Source organism: Mirounga angustirostris, unplaced genomic scaffold, assembly GCF_029215605.1.
Source record: "Mirounga angustirostris isolate CCGP_5_RB_7025 unplaced genomic scaffold, mMirAng1.0.hap1 SCAF_3, whole genome shotgun sequence".
Taxonomy (NCBI): domain Eukaryota; kingdom Metazoa; phylum Chordata; class Mammalia; order Carnivora; family Phocidae; genus Mirounga; species Mirounga angustirostris.
In genome coordinates, this window is record NW_026991711.1 from 79421323 (window position 1) to 79432605 (window position 11283).

Below are 11283 nucleotides of genomic sequence, written 5' to 3' on the forward strand. Positions count from 1 at the left end.
AAACAATCCTATGTGGATAATCTCCAATTTGCACCAATTTGGGCACGTGAAGCGTGCCCAGTGCTAGAGAGCTGATGAGGGGCAGACCAGTGATTTGAACTCAGACATTGTCTTAGTTATTCTGAAAAATATACTTGTGTATTGCGGCTGATGGCAGGGAATTTGTCAGCAGGGATTAACTGGAGAGGTTTGCCCAGCACCATCTCTGCTCATTCCCGACACAGTTGGCAAGGGGTGGGGGAGAAGGCCTCACAGTCGGGGTGGGGAGAGACTAATCAGTGATGAGGAAATAGGTGTAATAGGAAATTACACATTAGGCAAAAGTAAAATTAAAATGAGAGGATTGCAAAAGGGCAAGTGAGAAGAAAATGTAGCCAGTAGAGGCCAAGAAGGAAGAGTAGAAAAGGAATCAAAAAGGTCATCTGTGAACAAAACCTGTTTAAGCAACACCGTGAGGAGCAGCGCCTCCAACCTTCAGTTCCAGAAGTTTTATGGTGTTATCACGCTGTCTGTCCTTCCTCTAAGAGCTAAGGTTATTTTAAGGAGATGGATCAGGAAGTTCAGGACACACCCATCCCTCTTCCGTCTCAGTCTCACTCAATACCTGCTGGACAGAGTCAAGTCTCAAGAACCTCAGGCCTCCCAGGGGGTGACTCAAAGACACACCCATTCCCCTCCTCCCACACATTACGCAAGACTGCTCAGATGTTCTTTTGACAAATTTCCAAAATCAACTGGGTCAGCAAGTGGGTTTTATTTAATGCTTTGACACAGTGTGCTAACATCGCCTTAATTAGATCTGAACTCATCCCTTCCTTACAGAAGGCTATCTTCCACCAGCCCTGCACAGATGCATTCCCTGACCAGGTTTTCAAAGGCATAGCCCCTCCTCAAACACTCCAGCTACCTCTACCACCATCACATCCTGAAGTCAGCCACTTCTTGACAACTCTAGCAGGGCATATGCATTGGATTGAAGCAAAAGCCATTCTCCAGTAACTTGTCCTAGGTCACAGTTGTCCCTTTGGAGGGCACACAAAACAAGCCTAAACTTTCTGGGATACACACACACACACATACACACCACTGTTTAAGAGCAAGGGCTTGAGAGCCAGCAGACTCATATTAATATCCTTGCTTTGTCACTTATTAGCTGTGTGACCTTGGGCAAGTTACTTAACCTTTCTGAGCCTCCATTTCTTCACTGGAAAACTGGGGAGCCTATGAACTTCACTGGGTTCCTGTGAGGATTTCTTTTTTTGGAGTATAATTGAAATTACATTATATTAGTTTCAGTTATACAGTGTAATGATTCAATATTTGTATATATTGCAAAATGATCACCACAATAAATCCAGTTAACATCCATCACTATACATAGTTACAAAACTGTTTCTGTTGTGATAAGAACTTTCAGGAGCCATTCTCCTAGCTACTTTCAAATATGCAATACAGTATTATTAACTATAGTGACCATGCTGTACATTATCTCCCCATGGTTTAATTCATTCTATAACTAGAAATTTGTATCTTTGGACACCCCCTTCACCCATTTTGCTCACCCTCCACCCTCCACCTCAGGCATGAACTGTGGTGGGGTTGTGGGAGTGTTTTATGTGTCTTTTCTTCTCTTTTCTTTTTTTAGATTCCACATATAAATGAGATCATGTAGTACTTAACTTTTTCTGTCTGACTTATTTCACTTAGCACAATGCCTCAAGGTCCATCCATATTGTCATAAATGGAAGATAATTCATTCTTTTTATGGCTTAATAATATTCCTCTATGTGTGTATGCACCTGCCACATTTTCTTTATCCATTCATCCATTCCATGGACATGCTATGAGGATTAAATAGGCTTATATAAGGGGCATCTGGATGGCTCAGTCGATTAAGCTTCCAACTCTTAATTTCGGTTCAGGTCATGATCTCAGGGTCATGAGATCAAGCCCCACGTTGGGCTGAGCATGGAGCCTGCTTAAGATTCTCTCTCTCCCTCTCCCTCTGTCCGTGCTTGGGCATGCACTCTCTCTCTCTTAGAAAAAAAAAAATGAACTAATATATGTAAATTTCTTAGCCCAGTGCCTGGCACATAGCAAGTACTCATCAAATGGACTAAGAATCTCCTCTGAGTCTTTTCTCTTAGCAAAATATCCCTTGTCCATTCAACTATTCCTCATACTTTGTGGTTTTCAGTCCCTGCCCCATCTTTTTAAATGGGCCAGCCACCTTTTAAATGGGCAATGTCCCATTTAAACAACCTTTTGATTGGACTGTGTCCAAAACTAACTATACTCCTTGAAATATGGTCCAGGGGCCCCTGGGTGGCTCAGTCGTTAAGTGTCTGCCTTCGACTCAGGTCATGATCCCAGGCTCCTGGGATCAAGCCCAACCTCGGGCTCCCTGCTCAGCGGGAAGCCTGTTTCTCCCTCTCCCACTCCCCCTGCTTGTGTTCCCTCTCTTGCTGTCTCTCTCTCTCTGTCAAATAAATATATAAATAAATAAAGTCTTTAAAAGAAAGAAAGAAATATGGTCCAAACAGCAGAGAGTGGAAAGATCACACCTCCTCCTTCTGGATACTGGCTTTTAGTGAGTCCAAATCTGCCGGCACAAGACGTTTTCCATCAATACCATCCTATTAACACAAATGGTCATGTGCTGCTATTTGCCTTGATTCATTATCTGTGAAATCTTTTAAGAGGAAAAAAGAGGAACTTACACTTATACCTCCTAAAAGCCATCTTTCTTTGTGCTTTGATGATCATCCTAGATTGAAGGAAATCTGAGCCACCTCAGAGGACATCAGGAATTGGGATAGAGTGAAAGATTTCAGACAAGTGACCAGGCAGGAATGCTGATGTAGGCTCCAACCCTTGGGACCCACAAGCGTGGGAAAAGGAGTGGCTGCCCCCTCTTGACTCAGCTGCAAGCTATGCCCCAGGAGAGTGGGTTTCATAGAGGCAAGTAGCTAGGGAGGCCATGTGTACAGTGGGTCACGAAACACTCAGGAAGGGGCTTGATACAGGTGTGGTCAGTGGGGCAAGGGGAAATGTTAGCAGGGAGGAAGTGTAGCCCCACGTGCAGGTGAAGGTGAATGACCCTTGGGCTTTTCCAAAGGGGTCTCAGCTATAAAGCTGCAGCCTCAGCTGGTGGGAATCCCATTTTCCAGGTGGCCAGGGGAGAGGTGACTGGCTAGCTCGAAATGCCTTTTGATGACACCCGAAGTGGTTCCCAGTAGTTTGGAAGGGACAGACCACATTCCAATTACAATCTTGAAAGCCTCTCATGTTAAACTCAGTACTGAGGGAACCTTGACTAGGGCAGCCCGTTTGCCAGAAACCATCCAAGTTCATGTGTAATGAGGCTATGTCGGCAAACACACCAAATGCAACACATGCCTGAGCAAACTGCGTGAAATACCCCTTATGATATAACCGGGAAGGGCAGAGGAACCAAAACAGAATATAACTCCATAAAAACAAATCTCTTCTGAGGCTAATTCCAAGGTTTCCACCTTCATTGTACAGTTTGCTGTCCGGTTTCTTCTGTCTTTAAGACTTCGATCTGAAACATGTAATCCATTTTCCACTGAAGAATTTTGTCCTCTTAAAAAGTGATTTATCCTTTCTCTGTCTTGGTTTCCCTAATCTTCAAACAGGCAAAAATCATCCTAGAACCACAACCTGGCAACTTAACAGTGCTAATGCAGTGCTAGATGTTACCAAGACTCTTCCTAATTTATAAATGACTAAGTTCATTCCTAGTCAACCTCAGAAGTCTCACAAGTGTTAAACAAAAGTACTAGATCTATGATCCAAAAACTTGGGCTCGTAAGCTACTTACCAGCGGTGGAAAATGTTTGCAAACATTTCACCTCCACAACTCCATTTCTTCCTCTGTAAAATGGGAAATGATCTCTACTCTTCTTTTCTCACACTTTTGTTGTGAGGCTCAAGGAAAATCAAGCAACAAGGAGGTGTAAATGGTTATATTTTTATTTTCAGAGATAAGCCCATTCTCAACCACGAGCATCTTTATTTCTGAAGTGCATCAAGCACCAATGCTACCTGATGAACCCAACAGGCAAGACCTCTTACACAGTTGCATGTCTACAGTTTATCAGCCTTTTCCCCACTTGCTTTAGAAATCATGCTAACTCCCTTCAACCTGACAAGATGAAACTCAATCGCTGTCGTCACAGCCCCCCCAGTAACCGCTCCAGTCACAGTTTTTAGGGTCATAGAGAAAGTGTGGGGGTCTTTTTCACTTTTTAAAAATTGTGGTAAAATACACATCACATAAAATGTACTGTTGTAATACCATTTCCAAATATACAGTTCAGGGTCATTAAGCACATTCACATTGTTGCGCAGTCATCACCATTATTCACCCGTAGAATTCTTCTCATCTTGCAAAACTGAAACTCTGTCTCCATTAAACACTAACTCCCCATTCTCCCTTCCCAACCCCTGGCCACCCCATTCCACTTTCTGTCCCTATGAGTTTGACTATTCTAGGTACCTCATATAGGTGGGATCATACAGTATTTGCCCTTCTATGACTGGCTGGTTTCCCTTAGCATTATTCCCTCAAAGTTCATCAATGTTGTAGCATGTTGCAGAATTTCCTTCCTTTTTTAAGGCTGAATCATAGTTCATTATACATACAATATATCACAGTTTGCTTAACCATTCATCTGTCAATGGACTTTGGGTTGCTTCCATGTGTCAGCTATTGTGACTAATGCTGATATGAACATAGGGGTACAAATATCTCTTTGAGACTCTGCTTTCGATTCTTTTGAGTATGTACCCAGAAATGGAGTTGCTGGATCATACGGTAATTCCATTTTTAATTTTTTTCCACAATGGCTATACCCTTTCACATTCCCACCAATTTCTGGGTTCCAATTTCTCCACATGCTTGTCAATACTTTTATTTCCTGTTTTTATGTTAGTAGTCATCCTAATGGGTGTAAGGTGATATCTCATTGTAGTTTTGATTTGCATTTCCCTGATGATGGGTGATGTTGAACATCTTTTCATGTGCTTATTGACCATTTGTATATCTTCATTGGAGAAACGCCTGTTCAAGTCCTTTGCCTATTTTTGAATCAGGTTGTTTTTTAATTATTGATTTTTAGTCTTCTCTACTTATTCTAGACATTAATCCCTTATCAGTTATATAATTTGCAAATATTTTCTCCCATTCTATAGATTGTCTTTTTACTCTGTGGATAGTGTCTTTTGATGCATAAAATTATTAAATTTTCATAAAGTCCAATTTGTCTATTTTTCTTCTGTTCCTTTGCCTTTGGTGTCATATCCAGGAAATCATTGCCAGATCCAGTGTCTTGTACTTTCTGTCCTATGTTTTCTCCTAAGAGTTTTATTGTTTTAACTCTTATATTCAGGTCTTTCATGAATTTTGAGTTTATTTTTTATACAAAAAGGTATCACTTCATTCTTTTGCATGTGGATCTACAGTTTTCTCAGCACCATTTGTTGAAGACTATCCTTTCCCCCATTGAATGGTTGTGGCACCCTTATCAAAAATCATTTGACCATATATGTGAGGGTTTATTTCTTTTTCTTTCTTTTTTTTTTTAAAGATTTTATTTGTTTATTTGACAGAGAGAGACACAGCAAGAGAGGGAACACAAGCAGGGGGAGTGGGAGAGGGAGAAGCAGGCTCCCCGCTGAGCAGGGACCCAATGCCGGGCTCCATCCCAGGACCCTGGAACCATGACCTGAGCCGAAGGCAGACGCTGAACGACTGAGCCACCCAGGTGCGCCTGTGAGGGTTTATTTCTGAGCTCTGTATTCCATTCCATTGCTCTATAAATCTGTCTTTATGCCACTACCACACTGTTTTGATTACTGTGGCTTTGTAGTAAGTGTTGAAATTAGGAAGCGTTTGTCCAGTCTTGTTCGTTTTCAAGGTTTTGTTTTTTTTTTTTCTTTTTGGCTCTTCAGATTGCCTTGAGATTCCATATGAATTTTAGCATGTGGTTTTCTATTTTTGAAAAAAGTCAGTGGGTTTTTCATAGGGATTGCAGTGAACCTGCATATTGCTTTGGGTAGCATGGACATTTTAATAATACTGTCTTCCAATCTCTGAACATGGGATGTGTTCACATATTTCTTATGTATTCTTTAATATCCTTCAGCAATGTTTTCTAGTGTTCATTGTACAAGTCTTTTACCTCCTTGGTTAATTCCTAAGTATTTTATTCTTTTGATGCTACTGTAAATTAAATTGTTTTTGTAATTTTCCTCTCAGATTGTTCATTGTTTGTGTATAGAAAAGCAACTATTTTTTGTGTGTTGAGTTTGTGTCTTGCTATTTTGCTGAATTCATTTATTAGTTCTAATAGTTTGTGTGCATGTGTGAGTGTATGGAATTCTTAGGATTTTTCTCACATAAGACCACACCATCTGCAAACAGAGATAACTTTACTTCTTCCTTTACAATTTGAATACCCTTTGTTTCTTTTTCTTTCCTAATTGCTCTGGCCTGAACTTTCAGTACTATATTGAGCAAAAGTGGTGAAAGTGGGTATCCTTGTCTTGTTCCTGATCTTAGAGGAAATGCTTTCAGTCTTTCAACATTGAGTATGATGTTTGCTGTGGGTTTTTCATAGGTGACTTTTAGTATGTTGAGGTAGTTTGTATTCCTAATTTGTTGAATGTTTTTATCATGAGAGGGTGTTGAATTTGTCAAACGATTTTTCTGCATCAATTGAAATGATCATGTGTTTTTTTTCCCTTCATTCTTTGATGTGGTGCATTGCACTGATTGACTTGCATATGTTGAACCATCCTTGCATTCCTGGAATTAATCCCACTTGGTCAATGCTGTAAAATCCTTTTAATATGCTGCTGAATTCTATTTGCTACTATTTTGTTGAGGATTTTTGCATCAGTGTTCCTAAGAGATATTGATTGGTCTATGGTTTTCCTTTCTTGTAGTGTCTTTGTCTGGCTTTGGTATCAGAGTAATGTTGGCCTTATATAATGAGTTAGGAAGTGTTTTCTCCTCTTCAGTTTTTTGGAAAAGTTTGAGAAGGATTGGTACTAGTTCTTCTTTCAATGTTTGGTAGAATTCACCAGTGAAACCATTGGGCCCAGAGCTTTTCTTTGTTAGATTTTTTATTACTGTTTCAATCTCCTTAATGTATAGGTTTATTCAGATTTTCTTTCTTCATGATTCAGTTTTAGTAGATTTTGTGTTTCCAGGAATTTGTCCATCTCATCTAGGTTATCCAATTTATTGGCATACATTATTCATAGTACTCTCTCAAAATCCTTTTTATTTCTGTTGATTTGGTAGTAATGCCCACCTTCATTTCTTATTTTAGTAATTTTAGTCTTCTCTTTTTTTTCTTAGTCAAAGAGACAAAGGTTTGTCATTTTATTGATTTTTTTCACTCAACTTTTGGTTTCATTGATTTTCTCTATTGTTTTTCTATTTTCTATTTCACTTATCTCTCCTCTAATCTTTATTTCCTTCTTTGTACTAGCTTTGGGTTTAGTTCTGCTTTTTCTAGTTCTTCCTCCATGCACATTTGTGCACAGCTCCCACAAGACCCACTGTTCCTCCACTGCATGTTATTCCTTTTGCCTTTTCTGGGCATTTTTTCCAGCATGGTTTTCCCGCCCTACTGCATCCTGACTAGCCGAGCAAGCGATTATAGATAGTTAGAAAATATGCACCAGAAGAAATGAAAGAACAACTACAAATGAACTTTGCAGCAGATTAATCTAAAATTTCTGCATATACCACACAAACTTCACCAAAGAGGATTCAGTTAAAACACTCTACATGCTTCTATTAGTTGGATATAATCATTTGTGTAAGAATAATGTAATTCTTAAAGTATTCATGAAACTGTATGCTTCAGTAAGAAGATTAGTAGTCAAGTCCAGTTTATTTGCCTTATTGTCACTATGATTAAAAAGCAAACTCCCACAGGAGATGGAATCTCAAATTATTAGATTTAACTCTCTGCCAGAAATAGAAAAAGATTCTTTAAAATGTGTGTTATGCTGGGGCTCCTGGGTGGCTCAGTCGGTTAAGCCTTCGGCTCAGGTCGTGATCCCAGGGTCCTGGGATCAAGCCCTGTGTTGGGCTCCTTGCTCAGCAGGGAACCTGCTTCTCCCTTTCCCTCTGCCCGTCCCCCACTTGTGCTCTCTCTCTCTCTCCCAAATAAATAAATAAAATCTTAAAAAAAAAAAAAGAAATTATCTCATAGATTCTCATACTCTTGCAAGAATTAAAAGAGAAAACAGATGCTTAGGAACCTGAAGAACTATCTCCTAGTGAAACAGGAGCATGAGGTTATTGAATCATTAAGTTGGGCCATCTGGTTTGAAGGGGAATCATGAGGACTGACACTTCATGGCCCAAGACAGGTCTAGTGCTTAATTCAGAAGCAGAAACTCCTTCCTTTTTGCAGTGTAATCTATGCTGGCAGTACTCACCAGGGAAGGGAACTCTAGATTTCTAAACCATTATCAGGAAAGCAAGTTCTAGACTCTCCCCCACCACACCCCCAACTTCAGTCATGCAGCGAGAAGTTACTGAGTCAGCCAGCTGAGCTGGGGTCTGCAGAGCAGAGAGGTGGGGGATGTGGAGGCCAAAGGCAGAAAAAGGTCAACACTATGACTCTTCACACTGGTTTGAAAACCTTAAGATGAGAGTTTATTCGAAACACTCATCCCATATATTGTGAATTGCTAAGATTTTGGCTCGGTCTTAAGAAATCCTCAAGAAATAGTAAAATACCAACAATAATGCTATATAGTAAATACAGACATTGTAACTTCCCAAGTAACTTCACAGTGTTCGGGAAGCAGTGGAGAGAGGGCTCCAAGGTGATTGACAGTATTGTTTCTGCAATCAGTGGACTCCTAAATGCCCTTGGGAAAATACTGGTCTGGGGGAGAATTTAAGTAAGTGACACTGGCTGTAAACTTTTGACTTAATCAAGGCAGGGCCGTTTTCAAAAACAGAAGTGCCCTAAAATCAATGAATTAAACTCTGTTGTTAAGAAATTCAGCAGAGACCCACACAGATGAGTCCTGCTCCTAATTGCCCAAAGGACACTTAACTTGCCTCCACCATGTATGTGTCTGATTACATCTCTTAAGAAATGTGTACAGAACATTTACAATTGTGCCAGAAGCTCTTTAAATTATTATGCTTTTTTATTCACTACTATTGCCTTCATATGAAGAAAATATGTTTCAAGTGTTTATTTGTGAATTAATACTTTGTAATTCAAACAGATTGTAAATTCCTCCAGGGGACAGAGACTGGCACAGAGACAATGAAATCTTTGGGTGAAGAAAGTTCTCATCTCCCTCAACATCCAGCCTATGGTCTCATATGAACAGAAGGTTAATAAATAATTGTTGAATTAATTTATAAAAATACTATAAAAGATATGTATATTTCACAAAGTAAGTAAAGTACTATGCATTGCCAAGTTGTATAAGTAGGTAATGAATTTAGTAATTTTAAACTAAAAGAAAAAAGTCAAATTACAGGGTTTTTTTTAATGCATCTTAAACTTGGGTGCTTAAAGAAAAGCACTATTAAATTCTGCTCTCACATGATCACAGACAAGATAACTGTGTTACTCTGGGCTGCCACCTTTAGGAAGGACATAAATATTCAACAAATATTTGTTGAACTTTCATTAAGATGTGCAAAGCACAAACATTTATGCAGATTCAATTCAGACCCCAAAAGTAATTCCATCCCTGACTACCAGGGGGCACCCTAAGCAAGCATATCTGAGTGGCTGGTAGAAAGGAAAAGAGGACGGGTGGTGCCTCTCCAACACCCCTGTGTGAGGCGATCCTAGCTCAGAGAACAACAATGCAGTCAAGTCTCTCTCCACTGTACACCTTTTTTGCTAGAAATGTTACTAGCATGTGGAAATGGGACCTGTCAAATGAGAATTCAGCTTTAATCTGTTTGGCATACATGCATATGTACATATACATGGACATTTTCCCCTGAAATTATCCTAAATGTAATCTTTCTTGAAACTAAATGAGAAGCAAACAATCTTTACAAATAAAAAGTAAATCATATGATTAAGATCTAAGTTGTCTACCTAGAAAATATACAATGTGACAGATGTAGTAAAGAAATCACTGTTTTCTTAATTCTGCTCATCTTTACACAATATCATTTTTAATGTTTTTATTGTGGTAAAATATACATAACTAAAATTTATAATTTAACCTTTTTTAATTGTAGAGTTCTGTGGTATTAAGTACATTCACAATGTCCTGCAACCACCACCACCATCTGTGGGCCCAACTTTTTCACCTTCTCAAACTGAAACTCTATTCCCACTAAACACAAATTCTCCATTCTCTCTTCCCCCAGCCCCTGGCAACCACCAGTCTACTTTCTGTCTCTATGATTTTGACTACTCTAGGTACCTGACATAAGTAGAATCATACAATATTTGTCTCTTTTGTGATTGGTTTATTTCACTTACAAACTTCCAGTTACAAAATAAACCAGTCACAGGGACAAAAAGTACAGCATAATGTATTATAGTCAGAAATATTGTAATAACTTTGTATGGTGACAGATGGTAACTACATTTATTGCTATGGCCATTTCATAATGTATATAATGGTCACATCACTATGTTATATACCTGAAACTAATATTAATATTGTATATCAACTATAGTTCAATTAAAAATAAAAATAAAGGGATGCCTGGGTGTCTTAGTCCTTAGGCTTCTGACTCAGTTTCGGCTCAGGTCATGGCCTCTGGTGGTAGGATCCAGCCCCGCACAGGGCTCTGCATTCACCCGGGAGTCTGCTTGAGATTCTCTCCCTCTCCCTTTGGCCCTCCCCCCGACTCACACATTCTCTCTCTGTCTCTCTAAAAGTGAATAAATAAATCTTTAATAATAAATAAATAAAATATTCTCAACTATTTGAAGACCTTATAGAACAGTATTTCTCAATTAAAAAAGAATTAAGTCTACATGACCACCACCTACTACATACATACACCTTCAAGTTCTAAAAGGAACTAGATATTTTAGATGTGCCTTCAGAAGCTTAGTTTTCTTTTGTCCCTGGGATAACCCTAAGTTCAGATCACAAATGAATAAGTAAATTCCCTAGGACAAGCATATAGCTAATCAGAACAGATCTAAACTCTAATAAAGATGACCAATGGAAGCTGTTCCTGGAAATTTGAAAACAATCAAAGACTCTAATTTTGCCACATTCTTGCAATAA